The sequence below is a fragment of the Pipistrellus hanaki genome (assembly GCF_964339955.1).
Source record: "Pipistrellus hanaki genome assembly, chromosome: 8".
NCBI lineage: Eukaryota > Metazoa > Chordata > Mammalia > Chiroptera > Vespertilionidae > Pipistrellus > Pipistrellus hanaki.
Genome location: NC_140510.1, coordinates 18,630,084 through 18,654,290, shown reverse-complemented (window position 1 = coordinate 18,654,290; position 24,207 = coordinate 18,630,084). Strand labels below are relative to the sequence as shown.

At 42.0% G+C, this 24,207-nt stretch overlaps 1 protein-coding gene across 2 annotated transcripts in view; it reads right to left on the bottom strand.

The window, feature by feature from the left end:
- THSD7B (thrombospondin type 1 domain containing 7B) overlaps window positions 1-24,207 on the bottom strand; it is a 959,962-nt gene that overhangs the window by 816,681 nt on the left and 119,074 nt on the right. The window contains exon 1 of one of the 2 annotated variants that reach the window (XM_084891906.1): window positions 5,734-5,956. The exons of the other annotated variant lie outside the window; for it this stretch is intronic. The gene's annotated coding sequence lies outside the window, so the exon portion shown is untranslated. Of the gene's footprint in view, window positions 1-5,733; window positions 5,957-24,207 lie in introns of those variants that run through there. 2 annotated transcript variants of the gene reach the window in all.

Sequence of the window (24,207 nt, the reverse complement as noted above, 5' to 3'; positions counted from 1 at the left end):
ATATAAGCCTAACCAATGGACACAGACAGTAGGGGGGTGAGGGCATGAGTGTAGGAGGATAATGGGGGGATAAGGACACATATGTAATACCTTACTCAATAAAGAAATTTTTAAAAAAGAAAAAGAAACAGAACTTTGCCACGAAAGAAAGAAAGAAAGAAAGAAAGAAAGAAAGAAAGAAAGAAAGAAAGAAAGAAAGAAGAAAGAAAGAAAGAAAGAAAGAAAGAAAGAAAGAAAGAAAGAAAGAAAGAAAGAAGCAAAACTTTAATAGTATTGTTCAGGGCCCCGTCTAGCAGTGTTTGCTTTTAGTTTTAGCTAGAAGAGATTCAAAAGGAACAACCAAAGGATTTTTCTTAAAGAGCCTCAAAGTTATCAATATCCCTTTCTTCTCCGTGACTGGCCAGAATATATTCCACTTCACAGAAAGGGTCAATTTGGGTGACACGAAGCCCTGTTAACAATATTGAATCACAAAAATGAGTGAAAGTAGATACAAATAACTAAGTTACTTCTGAGGACTAGAAATGGAGATGAGAAAAAAAAATAATTGCTTCCCTTCACCCAAAAAAATAGCCTGTTGAACTACTCCAATATACATGCATTTTAATTAGGTGGGGTAGAAAGGTGTATATAGTTCTGGCAGATGACCTAGCTGAGAAATTTGGCTCTGTCCCTTTCCATTATGACTTTAGTAGGGTTAGTTTGTTTGCGGGGGAAACAAATGCAATTGAAAGTAGAGTGACTTTAAACGAAAGGTATCTAGGTAACCTTGGGATTTTTAGTAATATAAGTATATGCAAATAATATTTAATAGATATAAATCTTAAATATAAAAAATTAAAATGTAAAGTTAAGCAGATTTCAAGTTCAACTACCTGATAATGCCAATGCTTGCATTTATACAGGTTAAGAATAAAAATATCAAGGGACAATATAAAAAATATTCACCAAGTGGTAGAATTCAAGCACCAACCAATCAGAACAGGCTCCAACAATATCCCTGGAACAGGTCCCCAGCCCCCCTGCCATACCAAGTGTCTGCACCAAAAAAAGATCTATGAGGTCTCAGGGGGGTGGCCAGTAGGCCTGAGGTGGCAGTAGGCCCTTCAGGAGGCTCAGAACAGCACTCATTTACCTAGCAGTGCAGAGGTATTTCGATATTTTTATAGCCAGCAAGGCTGTATCAGTGCACACTGGCCAAATCACCCTGAAAATGTCTCACATAAGCATGAAGGGTAGAAATCAATAGAGAGCCCAGAAGCAAACTCTGCAAGGAGAGATTCCTGCAAGCCTTAGTCTTATTATAATTAAAATCTTTCATTAGTGTGTACTACGTGGTATGCTTTTAAAAATAAGCACCTGAAAAACGCGAAATTAAAATATGCATTACTGCAAAACTAGTCTAAGAGTGTGGCGATGGTGCCTAACTGCCATGAACTTGAGTGCTTTTCTCCACATTGTGATTCTTCCAGAAGTAATGAGCTGTTCCTTAACACAACGGTAGACTACAAATCTGCAGTCAAACCCTCACGCAGGCCGAACACAGCGAAGAGCTCCTCCCCAGTCAAGGCACTGAGGAATTGCCTGTGCATGAGTTACTTAGGACTCTCTTTTTAGCTGCCGTGTATTTAATTATGAGAGGCTCATAATTAGAATATGCCTAGAGAGGCAACATAAAAAGCAGGCATCGTGTCTCTTGCTGCAAAATACCTACGTGCAACCATGAGAGCCTTTTGTTCCCCGCAGGAACAGTTCCACCTTTTCACAGATCCTTACATCTAGGTCAATGTCCAGCCTTCTTTGATAGAAGGACCTCTTTTATTTTCACTTCAAAAATGTCTACGGCTTTCCACATCGCAGTGGAGAGTTACAGTTTTAGAAGCCATTAATTGCAAACATGCCTAATGACCAGTAGCTAGTAGAAATAGTATTGCTTTTCAATGTAATGTGTCTTATTCATCACAAAAGCATATACACAACCTCTTAAAATGTAGAGTAGTTAGTGCATATGCTGGAGGTCATAACTGTTTGGTGTATAAACCATGCTTGCATTGAACTGTCTGCCCTGCGGTCACTAAGCCCCCTCCAGCAGTGAGGGGCATCGCCAGGGTGGATGTTAGAAGTCAACCAAAAGACTTGGAGCAAATGATTTCACTGATATTCTATAGTTTCCTCGTCAAATGAGTCACTTGATCTGGGAGCCATAGAATGCTCATAATAAATCCCAGGTGGATTACAACCGAAAAAAATTAACTAAGTATTTACATTTTGTGCAACTGGCCTACTCCAGGCAACATGGCTCAGAATGAAAGCCTAATCCTAGGAACTCAGTGACTATGATCCTAGTTCCCCCTCAGTCAAGAGCTGTGTACAAGCTGACAGGGAACTGCTCCTAACCGCTGTTGCTTGCTTTCTTCACTAGCTATTGTGAGCTATGAAAAACCACCCATGGAAATGCTAGTAAAACACCAGCAAAATAATCCCAATTAATGGAGAAACTTTAAAGGTTGAATAAAATGCTTGGAGCAAGAAGACCACGGTTTCACATCTGCTACACCACTGGTCCCACACAAACCCACAACTTCCAAAACTCCTAACATTGAGAGTGGAATTTAAAAGTCTTCTCCTTTCACAGGTTGAACAAGTTAATTATCACTTAGATATTAATCCCATTAACAGCTCTAAATTAAGGATCTGTGCTATATTTAGGAAGCTACCTGGTGTTAAAGTGTATCTACCTGCTTCCTGTCTGGTTACAGAGTGGAGAAAGTCTTCTTTTAAAAACATAAAGCACTTCGAAGTAATTCATATTTTAAAAATCCAAAAGCATATCTAAGTGGCTTATAGAAAAAGTTTCTAACTGAAATGCCCTCCAGGCAGTCAAAGACCATCTCACACGTTTTCTGCAGAGCGTCTGTGAAGCTGCTGCATTGTTACCGGTGTTCTTCTTTTCTCCACCAAGTAGTACAGTAATCACTACTTAGACTCCTTTAATCTGTTTGTCTGATTGTATACTTAATATATTGTATCATTTGTCATTTTGACTCTTAACTCAATGGGACCAGTCAACTATTCTTCATGATTCTATTCAAACCTTTGAAATGATGTTATTGCTTTAATAATCGTTATACAGGTGTGCAGAACAGCAAAATTGCAGTTTGAACAGGATTTTGTTTTCCTTTGAAGAAATCGTGTGACTCCAGCTTCAGTTGGTAGAATATAATTAAAATGAACTGACAGACTTTGGAAACTGTTTTGTTTGGACAGTCCTGTTAACTCCTAATTTTTTTTATTATGCTTTTTCAGTCTGTTATCTAAAGTTAAACTTTTTTTTTTTTTACAAATATCAATAAAAGTATTATTCCCTCAGAAACAGGATCTGCAGCAAGTAGACAAGGTCCTAATGGCCTTCCTGATAGAGTACATTAGAGACATAGCATTTTTCTTTAAATCTTTACCTTCTTTCTCTCAAAAGGCACACTCAGCAGAGAACAGAAAGGTACCTTTAGTTGACAATTAATTAATGTCAACCCCCGAACTGTACAGTCTGTGTTAATATGTTTTATGATAAGTAATTACTTTGTCTACTTGTCTACAGTTTTTCTGCTTCTTAGCTCTTCAATTCTTTAATAAGCAAACACTTTAAGGATTAAGAAACTTTGTAAAGATCATTTTTCAAGCATGGATTTACTATACAGGTAGATATAAAATAATCCCACATGTTATGAGCCCTCAGAATGGGCCATCAGGCAGTCCTTTCCTGGACTACACATCTCCAAGCACTTAGCGCGGATCATCTCCAATCCTCAGAACCCCGACTGGTTTGTAGGTGTCAGTGCTGCTGGAACTGTCTGTGCTGAGTCTGTGCTAATGTGCACGCCTAGCCCACATTTTTGAAGTCAACTATTGTATGTGGTAACAGGGACAGGGGAATTATCTTTGTAGTTCTTAGATTTACATGAAGAAGAGTTTCCAGTCCTCAAATCCCAGCTGGTAGGTGGAATAACAAACAGACAACAAAAAGCCACAATGCCCCGGCATATAGAAAGCTAATTCCAAGGAACCTACTCAGATGGCTTATCTGCCCACAAAAAGCAGAAAACTTTATGCAGTTTTCAACCCACAAACCCATGAGCTTTTCACTCTCCACTGGATAGCACTTCTTGATTTGTTAGTAACATCCTCAATGGCTTTCATGAAGCCTTAAGAATAAAAGCTGCAGTACCCCTAGAGCACAGAAAGGCTTCCCCAGAGATCACTGCCCCCAGCACACACACTGTCCTCACGCCGCCTGGGAGATGAGCGCATCGCTTTGACATCCAAAGACTGCCTGCCAAAAGGACACTCCGTGTGCACGTGTGTGTTTGTGCATGCACAGACACACACAAAAACTCCCCCCGCAGCCTGGCTGCCCTGCACCCAGCCTGCAAGGGTCACCATTTCTGTGATAACAGAGCACCCACAGGTGCACTCCTGGAAAACACCAAGAAGGCTCCTCCCGCCCACTGTCACGCACAAGAGCATGGACGCACATAAAGATGGGCAATTGCAGACTACTAGCAGACCACCCTGGCCATGAACAGAGCACCACACAGCCCGGAGTCTTCCAGGGAACATGCCCAGGTACCGTAACCTTAGTTGAACTCCACCTTGACCACAGGGAATAGAACTGAACTGTAATCAATTAAGGAAGGCTCTGAATGGGTTCCCCCCCCCAAAAAAAAAGTACCATTATCTGGATCACCGTTCCCCTGAAATAAAGCCCCCCTCCCCTTATTTCAAAAAGAGATTGAGAGAGCAGAATGATGCCCTCGCCGAACACACACCCAGGTTCTCCAACTCCAAAGACTCAAACTAGGTGGACTCCCAAAAGTGGGGGTTTCACTTGCATATTCAAGCAACTGAAATACTACCTGAGATGTTAGCAAGGAGAGGTGACAGGAGCCCATGGTAAGGCTTTAAAAATTACACATGTCCTCCTCCTTGCCCCTCACTCCCAGGGTCCATTGACAGTTTTCTCTTGATGAACAGCCAAATGTCACACCAGACCTAAATCCAGTTCTCTCCGGCAGGCATGCCCCTCGCCCCCCGCAGGGACAGTGGCAATGTAAACTGTTGCTGCAGCCTCCTGACATTCCGTGATAAAGCAGGGGAAGCTGCAAAACTTCTGGGCTGGCTCAGCCACCCTCTGGAGCACTGACCGCCCACTCGCAGGCACGCAGTCTGCATCCCAGCCATCCAAAGGAACCCCTCTGTCAACCTGTTTGCAAAGCCACAGCTGGCAGAACTCCCCACCCTTCCATCCTGGGTTCCAAGGTTCCCGGTTCAGGATGGGGACCCAGACTCCCTTCTTCAGTGCCTGCCAAAGCAGCTGGAAGTGGAGGAAACAGAGCTCCAGCCGCCCTAATCAGACGACTCAGTCCCACCGCCTGAGGTCTGTGCCCAAGTCCCTAAACCGGGCATCTCTGCTCCCCAATCCCCGGTCTGGGCGTGCGCCCCGGGCAGCCCATCCCTCCGCAGCCCCTGCCCGCCGGCTGCCAGAAGCGCCCTCGCAGCTCTGCTAGCAAGTTCCGGCATCTGGCTAGGAGCAGGGGTGAGGCAGGCTGTCCGGGGAGGCAAGAGCAAAGTCCTTGCCCGGGTGCACCCTCCAGTCCTGGTGGCTGCCTCCAATAGCCCCCGCTGGCCGCTGGCCGGCTCCCCGCATCCCGCTCCGGGCGCGCCCGCCGCACTCACCCGCCTCGCCTGCCTCGCCGCAGCCTCAGGGAGCCCCCTCGCCCCGAGCTTCCCGAGCGCCAGAGAGATGGGGATGTGTGTCCAGAGACCACCCATTCCAGCTTCTGGCAACCCGGCGGCGACTCTGGCTCCTCAGCACTGAAGCGGGGGGGAGGAGGAGGAGGAGGAGGAAGGAACAGCGCAGTCGGACGCCATCTGCTGTACAACTCGGCTCAGCCATTGGCTGCTGGTGCGTCCCCAGAGCCGGCTCCCAGGCTGCGGGGGCCACCTTGCTCTGGCCTCCCAGCAGCTGGTCCCCACCACCCACCCACTCCCCACCTCCCCTCCGCCTCCCTGCCCCTTCTAAAAGGTGGCTCACCCTCTTCTCCCCGCCCACCTCCCCTAGAGCCGCTGGCAGCTCCTCTGCTCCCGGATGCTGTTTTTGCACAACTTTGAAGCTTGGGGTGCAGGTGCGGACCCCTTGAATGGGGATCCTCCAGCTGACCTGAGCCTGGGATGCCCAAGCCGCTGATGGCAGAAACAGGGGAGATCACTTTGCGCCTCAAGAACCATGAAGTGATGGGCTGTGAGTGACAGGGAGGGGGGGGGGGGGGAGGGAAGCGCGTAGGAGGAAGACAGAGTGGGGATTCTAACCCCAGTTTCTAACCCCTCCACTCCCACACACACTAGAGTCAGACACTAAGGTGTGTACCCGTGTCCCTCTGCAGTCCCCGCAGGTATGAGAGGGCTTCAGCGTTACAGGGGAAAAACACAGATCCTGAGGGAATATGTAGAAAAGGGAGAAAGGGAAAAATTGGGGGTGATTGGGGGGACATGAGGAGCTGGGTCCTCACCTGTCTGGATTTCCCCTTGCTCAGGGGCGCCCAGAGACTGCCAGTCCTCCCAGACCAGAACATGAGCAAACCTCTCCTTCCCAGGGTTTGCAGTCCCTGCATGTGGGAGGTGCCGGGCAGCGGAGGTGGGAGGGAGCACTCCTTTGGCTCCTGGGTGGTAGTGTGTGTGTGTGTGTGTGTGTGTGTGTGTGTGTGTGTATGTGTGTATGTGTTGGGGGTGGGAGGGGGACGCTGGTAACTGCTGAGTAGGTGGAGGGGAGCCTGCCCAGGTGAGGCAGGAGGGCAGGAGTGCAGACAGCAAGAGGGCAGGCTGGGAGCAGAGTCAGACTTACACCTCTGCTCACTCTCTGACACTGGTTTCAAACACTCCTGGTTTTTTATAACTTTGATCGAGGGAACTTCTTAGGTTTATTCAGAGAAACAGGGTTTCTTTCAAAGGGAGAAAGGGAAAAAAGCATAAGGACTACCCCTTGCCAATGGGGGATATTTTGCCTGTCATATTGCTTTTAATGTGCGAGTCCAGGGACAGCAAGGTTTGTATCTTTTCTATTTTATCCAATGCTTGGCGCGCCATGGGTGCTTAAAAGGAAGCAAAATTAAAGTGTGATGTCACAGAGAAAATTAAATTAAAGAGATAAATAGAATAGTGAGGGCTGTCACACACAAAAAAAATCAAAAGAAGGTGTGTTCATGCCATTGAAAAGGGAAACAAGAATACCTTGGTGAGGGATTCGGATCCATTTTTCTGGGAGAATGGATTCGGAGAGTGAGAAAGGAAACCCACCTTACTTAATATTTAAATCCTCACCTGAGGTTATGTGATTGTTTTTGGGTTTTTTTTGGTTTGTTTGTTTGTTTGTTTTTTGTTTTTTTTGTTTTGTTTTGTTTTGTTTTTGAGAGAAAGGGTGGAAGAGGGAAAAAGAGAGAAACATCGATGTGAGCAAGAAACTTGGATCCGTTACCTCCAGGAGGCACTCTGGACCCACAACAGGGGTATGTGCCCTGACCAGGAATCAAACATTTCACCCTTTGGTGCATAGAACAATGCTCCCACCAACTGAGCCACAAGGGCCAGGGCCTGCTTTACTTAATATTTTAAAAAGCCATTGCTATTCACCCAGTGAGCTATTGCCATCCCACTCCAGTTATGTTTTTATTTCTGATATCACTGTTGAAAATAAATCATCCAGATCCTAGACTATTTCCCCAAGTCCTAGACCATGATTTAATACTCCCAAGAAATAAAGTGACAATCCTGTAAGCCCGAGGAAAGAAAAACTGGTCCATTATGTGTTATTATAAGCTCAATATACATGGATCAATAGTCAATGAGCCTCATTTAAGTAACTTCAGGAACAACATCCAAAAAAAAAAAAAAAATCTGTTACCTGAACTGTTACATCCAGGATTCCCAGGTTTCAGTCTTCCCAGAGTCAAAGCAGCATTTTCAGACCACAGCCTGTGCACAAACAGCCATATGGTGTTTGCAGCCCTTCTGGAAAGAGGCCACCATGGGCATCTGTGTATGTCTTTTATGGACATGTATCCCCTTCCCTCTTCAGAGGCAGTGATATGTATAGTTTTTTTCAGATTGGTAATTAGATTTCAATGTAAGTTCTAGTTTAATATCTCAGCCCATTCTCATTAACCCTTGCTCTGTGTCAGTGATCACTTATGGTGCTCACAAGAATAGTTTGATTCTTAAGAGGTAGCGCTCCTCCTCCATCACACGGTTTGTATTTGGTCTCTTGCTTTTTGTATCTAGGATAATAGCTATACGATAATTATGTCCTAGACATTGGGATTCTAAAAGTCAAAAATAAGTAATTTATAAGAATAAATTTTAAATTATTTTTGAAATACAAAGAAACATGAACTTTAAACATTGCTACCTTTTGTTAGCTTGCTGACTTCTCAAATCTACAGAGGCATGGCTTTTCCTTAAGGCACTCTGCCAACCACAGGTATCCCTGTATAGTCAAATAGTGTGAGGTGCCCGAACTTTCCCTGACATCGTTCAACTGCATACAAATCTGGGAGAAGGAAAGGCAGAAATGTCTGGCTCAAACTCCCCATTTAAGTTTTAAATACATATTATACTAATAATATGATTTTCTTGCCAAGGTAGTTAACTTTGCTCCTTAATAAAAAGCACTGCCCTCAATATGTAGATTAAGTTAGAAACATTAAAAGAACAACCTAGGTAGGGAAAGAGGCCGCGTCAATGAAAATTGGTTGATGGTGGATAGGGGGGTTTTATAAAATAAGTGAAGGAAGGATTTGGAAGAAGGTAGCCCTAAAAAAACAGTTAACACTACAACGTGTAAGGAACAGATCAATGTTCCAATGTGAAAAACCCTCTCCACACAGATGCCAAAGGCTCCCATCACCAGCAGGCTTCCTGTGAGTATGGAACAAAACAACAGAACAATGGAAGAGGAGAAGGGGTGGGAGGAGAAGGTCTCTTGGGACCCAGATACTAGTTAGGACCAAGGGGAAGCCACAGAGGAAAGTAATCCTATACTCCCCAAATATCACTGGAGTTTAAAGTTTCTTTAAGGCTGTATTTGCCATTGGTCATGCAAACACCATGTTCTCCATACAGTCTAACAAGGTTGGATAGGAAAGTGCTGTATAACTAAAATAGACAAACATTAACACTAAACAAATAAGAGATAAAGAAGCCACATCAATAAAGAAGCCCGATTTAAAACAGAATTGAGAAATTCATCCTGAGCCAGTATCTTGGGCCCAACACCCAGGAAGTCACTACCCAGGTCCACACTGACCCAACCGAGTAGGGGAATAAACCATGCCTGGCTCATTTACACAATTCATCCAGGCCAATTCCAGATTGGATGAGATTCTATGGCAAATCTGAAGGCTCTTTTTCTGCCAAAAAAAAAAAAAAAAAAAAAAAAAAAAAAAAAAAAAAAAGAGCATTTAATCCTGGCATACAAATGTAAGTTTTGAGCTTGGTCCAGTAATTTGATTTTGATGTGTTAACATCTTGAAATAGTAAAGATAATGTATTGAAAAATAGTGAAGTGAAACTGCACTGGCCTCTGGCCCAGCTCAGGAGCTCTGAGGGGCCAAGGCTTTCCCAGCAGACACTCAGCATTCACAAACGGAGGCCTGAGCCACAGCTTCAGGCATACATTCAGCAAGGTGTTTATTGAGTGTCCGCTATGTTCCTGGCACTCTGCATGTTGGTTGTTCAGGGGCACAGCGGTCTGATTCCTTGCTATCATGGAGATTACAATCTTATAGGAGCATCTGACAATAAACAGATGATTATATACAAATATACAAGTGATTATAGACCTATAAGAAGAAGAAACAAGTTTTAAGGAAAAAGAAATGCAATAGAGGGGAGTAGAAAGAAAGGATCAGGTTCAGGCAACACTTCTCAGAGAAAATGGTGTTTAGGTAGAGGCCCAAATACAATAATGGGGAACCTTTGTTGAAAATTGTCTAGATGTTGAGCATTGGGCTAAGTCTTTTACATGTATCATTTAATCCTAACTAGCCCATGTGGCTGGTACTATTATCAATTTTACAATAGAGGCATAGAGAGTCAACTACTCAAAGGCACACAGATGGTAGAAAGGCTAGGATCCGGCCAGGCAGTCTTTCATGGACATATATCCCCTTCCCTCTTCAGAGGCAGTGATATGTATGTACATTTGTAACCACTAAGTTAGCATTGCATCTCCCATAAGTAAACATCAACTAGGAAGGGGGACACAGGGACACATGACCAAAGATCCTGTGGCTTTAAGTGCTTGGTTCATAAAGAGCCTATCAGAACCCAATGTAGCCGGAGATAGTGAGCCTGGGAAAGAGTGACAAGAAGGGAGAGGAGGAGGGGCAGGCCAGGATTTTTATTTGTATCAAAATCAGAGCTCTCTTTTTAAAGAAATGTATTTTATTGACTTCTTACAAAGAGGAAGGGAGAGAGATAGAGAGCTAGAAACATCAATGAGAAAGAGACATCGACCAGCTGCCTCCTGTACACCCCTTACCAGGGATGCCCACAACCAAGCTACATGCCCTTGACTGGAATTGAACCTGGGACCTTTCAGTCCGCAGGCCGATGCTCTATCCACTGAGCCAAACTGGTTTCAGCAAGTTCTCTTGTCCTTGTAAGCTAATAGGTAGTTTTAACTGTGAGTGATGTGATCTAATTTGGCATTTTTAAGGGGTTGCTAATGTTCTGTGTTTTAATTTTAGTTGTAGTTACAATAATGTATAAATTTTTCATTATTCAAATGGTACAATTTTAAATGGGTGCAATATGTATATTGTGTGTGCGTGTGTGTGTATGTGTGTGTGTATGTATATATATATATATATATATATATATATATATATATATATATATGATATGTTAATTTCAATTTTTAAAAGATCATCCGCTGCTTGCTGTTCAGAGATAACAGTCAAAGCAGAAAGAGTGGAACAGTTATCCAGGCAAGAGATGATGGTGATGATGGTGGCTTCATGGAGAGGGAGAGAACCATGCATGTTGATGGCTATCTGTTTACCTCTTCATCTCTGCTTCTGCCTTCCCACCTCTCCCCTAATTCTCTATCTCAGTTACTGGACCATAGGTCTGTTTCTTTTCATATATGTGTATTGTGGATAAGCTGAGCTCCCCATCTGGCCAGCTCTGGGACCTCAGTGTCTGTGCCCTGTCTTAGAATACCCTTCCAGGCACAGCATTTGAGTTCTTTGTTTTGCTGCTGATCCTCCAATAATATTAAGTGACCAAGAGAACAATGATTACCACCATCCCTTCTTCCCCACTGCTCTCTAGCATCACCGAGCCATGGCAAAATCGGGTGAGGCAGTCACCAGATTCACACTCCACAAGGGAACACAGGCAGGCAATGCCATATATATAAAAAACAATTCTGACTAATTTGGAAATAATCAAACCCCTGGAGTGACAACTTGGATCATATTCCTAATGACTGGGTTTGTAAAGACCAGGTGTTATGTAGATTGGAGCTTGTTATTATACAAAGACTTGGCAACCCTGCTCCTCTTCTGCTGGGCTCAAAGCCACACAATACTCACAGGCCTGACTGACAAGATGGGCAGGAGAGCCCATACCTTCTTTTTTTGTTTGCCAAGGCCACTCATCTATCTGGGGGGCAGCAGGTCCCTTTACAGGAGGAAGGATAAAAACTTGGAAACTGACAGCGCTGTTAGCAGATCACAAGCTAGTGTTCTTGAATGTGGTACATGGGATGGAACAAATGGAAGAGGGTTTTCTTATTTTTTAATATTTTAAACTATAATATCCCATTATAGAGGAAATAAAAAAATCTCCAATATATATATATTGAAAGGAAACTTTATATAAGGGAACCTTGTGTAACTAAAGCTTTCTAGCATATTCTTCTGGGATTCTGAATTATACCATGTTCTTGCTGCAAGCTAACTGCCTTTCTCTGTATTGTGTTATCTTCCTGATATACTCTGTCACATCACTTTGATTCCCAGAAACCTACTATTCTTTTTATCTTGTCACTTAGTCCCTTCATAATTATTAGCTCCTTCCAAAAGCCTTTCCTGACCTTCTCCTAGAGAACATGGCATGTTCTATCTCTCCGTATCTCCTCCTATCTTACTTTGCTTCACAGCTCATCACAATCTGAAATTTTACTAGGTAGTCGTTTCAATGCTTATTATTTATCCTCTCATCAAAAATGTAAGCCCCATGAGGCCAGGACTATATGCGAGCACACATACACACATGCATACTCCATGCTTATAATAGGGCTTGCCTGGCAGGCACTCCATAAATGTTGAATGAATTAATTAATGACATAAATGACTAGTTTATTGAGTTTAGAAATCCTTTCTAATCTGGCCCAATTTACGTTTTTATCCATGTTTCTTGCCATTGTCCAATAACATTCTTTCCTCTGTTTTCTGGGATCTCCTCATCTCTCCTTTCAAAGTCTATTACACTCTAATTCAGGACCTCTCCATGTCTCCCTCCACAGCCTTGCAGATCTGACCTCCCCTTAAACTCCAATTTTTTCTAAGAAATTTTCCTAAATCTAATTTCCTTTCACATTTATCTATTGCTTTCCTTTACCAAGCTCTTATAATGCCCCTTCTCTGTGCCATTTCAATGAACCGTTCTCAAATGATTTTATAGCCTTAGCCTAGCCCTCCTAACTGCACTGTTTCTTCTCTGAGTGTAGAAACTGTGATAGGTAATTCCTTTCTTCCCTTCAATTCACATTTTTGGTGCACAGCAGGCATTCTGTAAGTACCTGTTGATGGAGGAGGTGATATGCAAGGAGGAGAGATATGTGAGAATCTGAACCTGGTATTAGGCATCTGTTGGTCATGTGACATTAACAGAAACACGTATCACCTTATGTTTGTGACAACCAACACCCTTATCACTTTGTGCTTCTGGGAGTTGATCTTACCAGGTGCCAGGCAAGACTGTTCATTCATTGAACCAACACACAGGACCTTCTTTGTGGCAGATACCACTGTAAGCACTGGGGCGAAGCTTGGATGAGATGATTATCTGAGGAAGCAGACACAGAAGTTGCAATGTAATAAGCCTTAGTGGCATCCTGTGGACACAGTGGAAATATCAAGGAGCAACATCTAACCACATGTGGAGTGAATCAGGAAAAGCTTCCCAATTTGGAGATTGTGCCCAAATTCAGAACCTTGAAAAAATTCCTCTGCCTGTGGGACCTGCTGGCTGGAAATACTTTATCAATATAGCATTTTTACAGTGGGCTGTGCTCCACCCATGACTTCCTTCTAAAAAATCACAACACAAGCTCCCTCTTACAGCCAGCAATCTAGGGAAAAACATTATCTTTGCCATATCTACGCATGTTGCAAAGCAGCCCTTCTGGTCAGGTGTTCAGGATTTAAACTCTGAGGATCCTATTTTTAAAGCTTTTTTTTTTTTTTTTTTACTGTATTTTATTGATTTCAGAGAAGAAGAGAGAGGGAGCAGCGAGAGATGAAAACATCAATGATGAGAGGGGATCATTGATTGGCTGCCTCCTGCATGCCCCCTATAGGGGATGGAGCCTGCAACCCTTGGCCAGAATTGAACCTGGTGCCCTTCAGTATGCAGGCCGAGACTCTATCCACTGAGCCAAACCAGCTATGGCAGGATCCTATTTTTAAACCTAATCTTCTCTTAGTGTCCTAGCTACCACACTATCCTGGCTTTCCTCTTTTGTTGAACCCTTGTGTCTTAGAGCATATGAGAATGTTCTAGACTGGGATCCCTTTTCCTCTCCATCTATACTTTCTCCTTAAATGAATATGTCCTGTCCATTCCCACTATCTCAGGTAGTATATTTTTACTGAAAATGCTTAATTCCATTGTTCTGGCTGCAGTTGTATAGGCTAAATTGTGCTGTAGTGACATATGAACCCCCAGATCTCAGTGGCTTAACACAAGGTTTATTTCTCTCTCATCCTGAGTGACCATCACAGGTAGCAGAGGGAATGGTGACTCTGCTCCACATGCACAGCTCAGGGCCTGAGCTAGAAAGCTCTGCCATCTGGGACACTGCTAGTTGTTATGACAGCAAAGGGGAGATCACAGAACACTTCTAATTGCGCTTCTGTGCTTCTGCCCAAAGTGATATTCCTGTTGGCCAGAGCAGCCACAGGACTCTCACCAAAATGCAAAGTGGTTAAGCCCAGGCCAGTGTTGCTCAGTTGGTTGGGAGCATCATTTATATACCCAAAGACTGTGGTTCCATTGCTGCTCAGGGCACATTCATGAACCCCAGTCAGGGAATGTACAGATGTACAGGAGGCAACCGATCAGTGTCTCTCACATCTATATTTCTCTCTCCTCCTCCTCCTCCTCTTCCTCCTCTTTCTCCTCTTTCTCTTCCCTGCCTCCATCCCTTCTCCCCAGCTTTCTCTCTTTAGAGTCAAAAAAAGCATATCAGGTAAGGATTAAACAAACAAAAAAGCAAAATGGTTGAAAATATAGAAAAGCACTGAGCGTCCTCGGTGCCCCTGCTCCATATTCAAGAGCTTGTTTGACATCTTTTTGACATCACCTGTACTTCAAAGTGAACATTGATTTTTCCCCCCCTCCAAACCTGTGATCTTCAGCAGGAACATTGATTTCCCCTCTCCCAAACCTGCTTCTCTTCCAGTCTTTATTGTCTCAATATATACCACCATCCATTTAATTGCCCTACCTACAACTCTAAGAATAACCCTTCATTCTATCTTTCTCACGCTTCAGCCACATTTTAACACTCTTGTCCTCAAAACAGTCCATTTTCTACAGAGCAGCCAGGCTGACATTTTTCCTGCTTAAAACCTTCCAGTGATTTCCTAATACATGAGACTAAATCTCAGACTCCTTATGTCCGGTTCCTATCTTTTTCTGGGAAGTCATCTGCTACTTCTCTATTGAGTTGTCACTACACCCCTTACAGGCTGTTGTAGGGCTGCCTTAGCATCTTTGGGCCAACTCTGTCCAGTGCCTGGAATGCTCATCCCCAGACCTGCACGTGGCTGCCTCTCTCAGTCATTCAAATCTCAGCATTAACGTTATTTTCTCAGGGAGGCCTTTCTGAACTCCCAAATAAAGTAGCCACCAGTCACTCTCTTCCACACCCCACACCCCCTGATTGTTTTTTGTTGTTGTTGTTGTTGTTTGTTTGTTTTTGCACAATACTTGTCACTATTTGATATTTTGTTCTTTCTGTAACTGTTTGTCCACTGAAATGTAGGCTACATTAGAGTCAGACCTGGTCTACCTGTTCACTCCTGGACCCTCAGTGCCTAGAGGATCAGGACAAAGCACACAGATCAACTTCCAGTTCACTAAGAGACTCTGGGGCAGTGCTCACTGTCACCTTCTGAACTCCCTAATAAAGTAGCCACCAGTCACTCTCTTCATGAGCACTCGCTTCTTTCCCATATGTCCTTTTAATACAAAAGACTCAGGCTGAGATTCTTATTTCTAACTCATGAAGACAAATCTAAAGAAGGGAAGGAGTGAGCATTCATGTGTTGGTGATCTGCAGTCTTCTCTTGCCAATCAGAAGGAGGAATGTAACTAAGGAGGCAGCTACTTGTCATATCTAGAAGTTCTTTTGACCTCAGTGATTAAGATGATGTGCCTGATGTGATGAACTTTTCTATTATGTTGCAAGAGAACTGTGAAAACAGCCCTTTTGTCACACTGAGTTCTCAATTTTGGTGATGGCTGTCACTGTTCTGGAAGGATGACTCACCCAAGACAAGGGGGGGGGCAGGCGAGGGGACAGTGATGGATGGAGAAGCAGGACTGATCCGAGGATCTATTTCCAAGTCCATGGAAAGAAATAGAAAGTAAAGGTGCCATAATACAAGGCACATCTTGATGCCACAGCATTACATAACTTTGATATAATTTCTAAAGCTCCCAGGAGAAGAAACCTCTCTATTCCTTAGCAGTCTCCTCTCCCTAGACTGAGGCTGCCCAGAGACTAAAGGCAGTTTGTCTTCTAGTGTCTGGTTCTACATGGCTTCTCTAAACTGTCAGGATAGGTAGGGTACCTCATAGTGTATCAACCTTTATCCAGCACTGATATCCCTTAATACATTCCCACTAGAGGCCCAATGCACAAAATTTATGCAAAAGTAGGCATTCCTTCCCCCATCTGCTAGCACTGCTTCCCTAAGGACCTGGGACCCAGGCTTCCCTCATAGCCCTGGCTTCGTCCAGAAGGACAGAAGGACATCCAGAAGGACGTCTGGTCTAATTAGCATATTACACTTTTATCATTATAGATATCTTGCTTCTATACTTCCTCCTGGCCCTTCCAGCATTAACTTCCTGTTTATGGCCTCCCTTTGACACATTATCTCAGGGCCTTTTGGCATGCTTCTTCTTCTAGGACAATATGTCTTCTGGGTCAACCATAATTTGGTTCATCTCTCAAGTGAAATTGCTTCTAATGTTTTAGGACCTACACAGTCCAGTCTCATCTCTGTGAGACCATATTTGTCAAAGCAAATAAGGGCTGAGCCCCACTTTGTTTTTATCCCACTTTAAGTTATAGATCAGAGCTACAACTTCCTCTGCAAGATAGTCACTATAGATGGAATATGTGCTTTTTGAAATTCATATGTTAAAGCCCTAAATGCCAGTGTGACTGACATTTGGAGGAAGAGCCCTTAGGAGGTCATTAGGTTTAGATGAGGTCATGAGAGTGGGGGTCCCATAATCTCCATGAAGGAATTAGTGCTCATGTATGGAGAGATCAAAGATCTCACTCATTCTATTTCTCTGCCATGCGAGGAAACAGCAAGGAAATGGCCACCTTCAAGTCAGGAACCTGAACACACTGATACCCTGATCACAGAGGTTCCAGCCTCCCAAACTGTGAGAACTAAACGTCTGGGGTTTAAACCATCCAGACTGTGCTATTTTGTTATAGCAGCCTGAGACAAGACAATAGTTATTCACTATTCTTAAAAGTCTACATTTTCCAAAAACCATGTTCCATTATCTCATAACTTTTAGAGTCAGTGGGAGGGAGAAAAGTCTTCTATGCTTCTTGTCTATATTTCTTATGATTTAATTTAATTAGAGATCATACCAAACTGGAGGGTTAGATCTCATGAAAAATGAAATGTGTCTCACTTCATTTCTATAACGAGAACTTTTTCAATCCTTAAGGAACCTTATTTCAATGGTATTTGATCTATCCTTGATTATACAATTATTAGCCTTTTGGTGATCTAGCCAATGACATTTAAATGGCATTTATGTGCAGGGCTTGAATTATGGAATTACAAAACTTTTGAGCTGAAAGATACCTCAGAGAAAATATAGTGCAATTCCTGTATTTTAAAGATAAGGCAAGTTGAGCCCCAGATAGCTGAAGAGTGTTGTACAAGGTCACCCAGCTTGTCAAGAAACAGAAGGGGAGATAACAAGCAAGATGGCCTTCTTACCACTCTACCTGCAGTTGAAGAAAGTGTTTTAAAAGATAAAAAGGAAAGTTTAAAGCTGTTTTAAAAAAACACACACACACACACAAAAAAAAACAACTACACAAGCAAACCACAAAAAACAACATAAAAAAACCACCAACTTGATGCCTTCCCTATGTATTTTATCACAAGTCAATGATGGTATGTCATTAACACAGAGACATTCTTCACAACATCAGAACATTGAAAAAATCGTAATTCTAAAAAGAGGGTTAACTCCCAGATCACTGGGGCAAAGGGTCATGGGAGGGAGTAGGAGGAGAGAGATTAAGAATACCAACCTAAATCACAGCCCCTGGAGCTGGTTTCTCTTGCTTCTGTCCTATTGGGAGCCTTTTGTAAGAGAAAACTAAAAATGTTCAGCTGCACACAGATTGCTTTATTTAGCAGACAACCTAAAAAAACAACAACAAAAACCAGCATGTTCTCTTGTGATTTGAGACTTGATTATCTAATTTTCTCTTTGTGGTGCTCCTCCTCCAGCAACCACCTGCTAAATGGCCAGAACAGACACAACTGCCCTATGAATGGTCCTTGGCTCTAGTCTTTCCCCCTCCTGCTCTCCATGGGAGCTTCCATACACTCCTGTTGCTCCCACTGAAGAGAACTCAACTAATTCTCCAGTTCTGACCTTTCTTCCAAACTTCATTCTGATTTCTAACTGCCCGAGGTGTAGCCCTACCTTGAAGTGGCATAGGTACTTCAAACACAGCAAGTCTAAGACAAAATCCATTACTTCCCTTCCCATGACCCCAAATTATTCTCGCTTTATAACCTAGCCAGGTTAGTAGTGTCACCGGGAACTCAGTTTCCTAAGCTGAGCCCTAAGAAATATCCCTGACTCTTTCTTCTACCTTACCCCTCACACCCAGCTGAAAACTAGTCTCTCCTGCCTATCTTTTAGGTAGCTCTGGAATATGTCTCCTGTACTCTCTCTCCTCCCTCATCATCTGCCCAAAGTTTAGACTCTTTCATCTTTTGCCTAGACTATTATAACAATCTTCTAATAACATAAAAATTTATTTTATTCTACCTTTACTAATCTAATTCGGTCTTACTAAAAAACACCTCCATGGCTCCCTACTGAGAAAGAATAAATTCTAAATTCTTTATCATACAATATAGATTACTTCAAATTGACTTACTTTAAACATTCTGAGCCTAACTATGCACCCTGAAACTTTGATCCATTAATAATGAATCTGTTTTTAAGGACTGTATGTGGCATAAGAATCAACCTATGTCCCCATTCACAAAGAGGGCTACGCATTGTGATGGAGAAAATGGCACTAAAAGCAGGTGAAACTGGATGAAGTCCTGACTCCACCATTCTAACCTACTTGCTTACCTGTAAAATGAGGGTGGTAACAGTATATACAGTTTTAAGTTGTTGTGGGAATCATATCAGGTGTATGCAATTTGCCTAATACCTAGAGGTTTTGATAAAGAGTAGATATTATTACTATAACAGTTCTTTAAATATTTCAAGATAACTATAGTAGGCCACTCACAATTCTCTTGTTCAGTCCAAACACTCCCATTTCTTACAATTCATTTCAAAATCAGATTGTTCTAAGGATGGCTCTCTCCTGGTTAACTCTAGACCACCAAGAAGTTAACCAGGACTTTACAACAAGACTTGAAGATAAAAAGGACAATGGTTTAAAGGTGATTAATAAATACAAAGTCTCTTTTTCCAAGAGTGTTTTCTCTTTTAATCTTGACAACTCAAAAGAATTGAACTCTTCCATAGTGTATACTTTCACTTCCTAATTGGGGCTTTCAAGGAAACTTTAGAGTGACTGTCTCAGACCACAAATTAGTCTCTCCTTTCTAAAAATGCGCCATCCCCGTTTCAGTCAGAGATTATGGGCAGGAAGTGAGTGAAAGGTTTACGCTTCCTTTCTGTGGTTTCCTAGAGCAGTGCTATCAATCTAACACGTTCACCAGCTCTGATTTACTAAGTAAGAGTTGATTTAATAAGTAGTTGGTTGAGCAGCAAATTAGTCTTCTCTTGCTATAAAAATGTAAACAAAATAGCAAACACAGTATTCTATAATATTAAAGAAATATAAGTACTCCTAAGAAGACAAGATATTATTAGAGATGTCTTAAAAATGTAAACAGATAATAAAATTGGGCAGCGACCCAATGATACCCATGCAGAATAAATGCATTTGCCACTTACATTAATTAAATAATTCTTCAACCAAAACTTCACATTTCACATATTCAGAGTGTAGTTACTGTTACCTAGAATATGAATAGTAAGAAAGTTTTAAAACAAATTACTGCAAAATCTTGATAGAGGTAGCATTACAAGGAAAAGCTCTTAAGTTTGAATACTTCAGTCCAGCTCTGGCCAAGTGGCTCAGTTGGTTGGAGCATTGTCCCATATCCAAATGATGTGGGTTTGCTTTCCAGTCAGGGCACATACTTAGGTTGTGGGTTTGATCCCAGTAGGGGCATGAATGAGAGGCAACCAATCAATGTTTTTTTCTCTCTCTCTCTGCCCTCCCCTTTCCTCTCTCTAAATCAATAAACATATTTTTGGGTGAGGATTATAATGATTGATAAATATTATTAATTATTATAAATACCTCAGTTCTAATAATGACCTGTCACGTACTAGCCCTGGGTAAAATTCTTAATCTCTCTTCAACTCTATGAAATGAGGAAGGATAAATAAAAATATATTGTTTTGAAATGAAGATCAAGTCAAGATCATTCACATCAGGTGCTTAATAGCACCTAGCACACTGTAAACACTCAACTGTTGGCCACACATGACTGACTATAGTTGGATAACAAGTAAGGTTGCTATGAATCTCACTTTATTTTTGCTTAGAGACCCAATGTGGTGACAGCAAGTTAAACATTCAGTCAACCATTTAAAATTTTATCTTCTCATCCATTTGTTTTTTATCTACATAAAATCAAACACCAGTGGGCTTTTCCCCACTGAAACGAACAGCTGTTCTATCACCATGTAGAGATGCCCTAAGTGAATATCACTTTGGCATACTGTACTTTCTTATCCCATAAAGAGGTCTGTAAACTCTAAAGAAATCTTATGCTTAAGGTTCTATGCAAGGTCAAGGAGTGATATGTGATTAAAAATAATAATGTAAGTATCATGATTGAGAGAGTTCTACAAAGTAAACTATTTGCCATCCTCACAGAAGTGTTCACAATTTTGAAAGGAAAGAGTTTGGAAGAACCCTACCAGGCAAGCAGGTGGCTTTAATTAGGTGTTAAATAGAGAAACATGAATAACTAAATCAAGTCATAGTTCTGTCAACCTGGAAAATATTACTATGTTTATTGCAAGCGGAAGAGATGTACACAGTAAGCTCTGAGAGAATGTTGGGAGACTGCAGGACAATTATCCAAAATCTCAGAATCCTTTGGATTGCATGGTAGTTAGATTAGCCACAGATTTAAGAGGCATACTATTACACCCCCCATTGCTATATGAGATTCAAGTGGCATTAATTACACAGTGAATACCAAAATCATGATTAACTGAATTAAGCTGTCTTCCCAATATTAATCTAGATAAGTAAATAAACTACATTTGTCTTCAAGTATATGTAAAACTTATATTTTTTGATTGATCAAAATACATTCTTAGAGAGTAAATTGGCATTCTATAATGAAAAGGCCAGTGCAGAGCAAAATGTTGATAATATTTGATAACACTTATTAATTTCCTGATACCTACATGCATATACTTCTACGCACTTTATGGAAACTTAATCACTTAATCTCCCAGCAATCCTATGAATACCTAACACAAATACTTTTATCACCTCTATTTTATAGAAGAGAAAACTGAGGCGCAGAAAAGTTAAGTGCATTGTCCATGGCCACTCATTAAATAAATAGGTGATCCAGAATTTGAATTCAAGCATTCTAACCCAGAGCCTTTAATAACCTCTCTACCAGTGTTTTTCAACCAGGGATGGTTTTACCCCTGGAAGTATTCGGCAATCTGAAGATTTGCAGTTTGGATGGTCATGACTGGAAAGGAAGAACACCATTGGCACACAGTGGGGAGAAACCAGGGATAGTGCTAATCTTTCTATAAGGCACAGGACAACCTCCCGAAATGAAGAATTATCTGACCCAAACTACCAATAGAATGGAGGTTGAAAACCCTTGCTCTAGATCAGTGATGGGCAAACTCATTAGTCCACATGTGTCAAACACAAGGCCCGCGGGCCAAATCCAGCCCGCCAGGCCTTGCAATGTGGCCCGCACCGCGCTGTCATCACTGCACTCCGCTGTCAGTTTATGACATTGTCAGTTTATGACTGTTCAGTAAACCATTTGGCCCGCAATTTAAGCTGGATTTTAGATTTTGGCCCCTTCTCTGATTGAGTTAGACACCCCTACATTAGTCAACAGAGTCAAATATCAACAGTACAATGATTGAAATTTCTTTTGAGAGCCAAATTTTTTAAACTTAAACTTCTTCTAACAGCACTTCTTCAAAATAGACTCACCCAGGCAGTGGTATTTTTGGAAGAGCAACACTCAAGGGGCCAAAAAGCCACAAGTGGCTCTCAAGCCTCAGTTTGCCGACCAGGGCTCTAGATTATACTGCCTCAGGGGTCAGCTATACTCTTGCTATGAAAACTGTGAAACATAGACCACCAACATTGTATCACCTAAGAGTTTATTAGAAAAACCCACCCCAGATCTACTAAATTAGAATCTGCATTAAATAAGACCTTCCAATGATTCATCTACATGTTGAAGTTTAAGAGGCAGCGAGTTATACTCTTAGCTCCATAATGCTATGGTAAGTCTCAAATAAGACAAATACACTTTGTCCCATGCACAAGCACAGAGAGGAAATGTTAGGGGGCTGGCAAAGAGGATGTGATATTAGTGATTGGAATTTTTTTGGCAGATGGCTACTTGAAGTAGCAGATATAACAAGAAGGCAAGTATAATCTGGATCTATGAAAGAAGAACAAAAATAAAATACACTCAAAATACAACTCTGGCAGATGGCATGAAGTAGAGGTGAAAGAACCTAACACAACCAGAACAGGGGCAATTATCACCAATACAAAAGCCAGCTAGGATGGCAAAGCTCTTTGCTTCTGGGGATCAGCTGTGTGGACTGAGGGACTGGCCTGGTTTAAAGGCACAAGTCCAGGAAAAGCCCATCCATCTGATGAGATTTGGATGTATTTCCACAAAAGGAAACTTTTCTCGAACACCTCTTCAACACACACTGAGGCAAAAGCACTACCAAAATATAAAACTCCAACAACGATGCAACAATGCAGCATCATTTTAAGAAAAGATTCAGTCCTTTGAAGAAATCAAGCCACAGCAGCTAATGAAGAAGACACTTAGGAAGAATTCCTGCTCCCGGTGGCCCTCGGATTTGACCACAAAGTCCTTTAGCACTAACACTGATGCAAAAACCATCACACAATTTTATATTTGGAGATTTTAGACTATACTTTTGTCAAAACACGTTTCCTCCCCCACAGTCCTCTCCAAGCATTAGCAAAACAACATTCTCTTGTGTGTTTTACCAAATGTTAATTGGGAAGCCCTACTGTTTTTAATTGTGCTTGAATTAATGCGAACCAGGATCTATGAGTGCAAATGTAGTGGTTTCCCTCCCTCTCTCTGCCTCCAAATCATCTTTGCTTGAATGGGTGGGCATCCCCAAAGGCAACGGTTAGGTGAGGGCAAAATTGAGGCAAAATCCTGGGAGCCCAATCACTGGGAAAGCCATTCATGGTAAACTAATCATCTGAGAATATTATGGTTGTGGTTATCCAAATAATTTTCTTTTCTATCATACTCTATTCCTAAAGTACCACTCTAACTGTTGCATTAAAATCATAGGATTTGGGGATAATGGGGATAAATTGGATCTTAAAAGATTTTCTAGCACAATGGTTTTTAAATATGGGTTCCTCTCACCTGGGAAGAGAGTGCTCTGTGAGTCAGACCAGAGCCTTTTAAATTCCCTAGGCCCCACCTTGGGGCTTTCGAATTCAGCAGGTGTCAAGGGGACCTGAGGAATTTGTGCTTTTAACAAACTCAGATTAGTGTGACGCCCAACTGGAAATCACTATCTACTTCAACTCACCCATTTTGCAAGTCAGGAAATAGAGTCAGATAGGCAATTAATTGCCATGCCAGAGCTAGCATCCTAATCTCCAAACTGAATTTATTTTGATGACCTAATTCTATTATTGGTTTTCATTTTATCAATAACACTGCATAATAGTAAAATATCGTGTTCCAAGTATGAGCCACCAAATGCAGAAGAACCCAGAATTTGGACATAGGACCTCTCCTATTTTTCCACTCCCAATGTCTGCTCATTTTAACCCATGTAAAAAATGAAACAGCCTCCCAGATGCTCCTAAACAACAGCCTCCCCTTCACGGGGGAGGACAGGCATGCTTTCCAAGCAACAGTCTGCCAATTAGCTGTGAAATCAATGACATTCCATAACTGCATGACCTCCCTTTTAGTCTCTTACAGCTTTATTGTTCTGATGATTGCAGGGAATCCTCAGTTACACCCCAGAAGAAAAAAAGTGCATTATCATAACTCAGGCCCTACTGACTGGTCAAGTATCAGC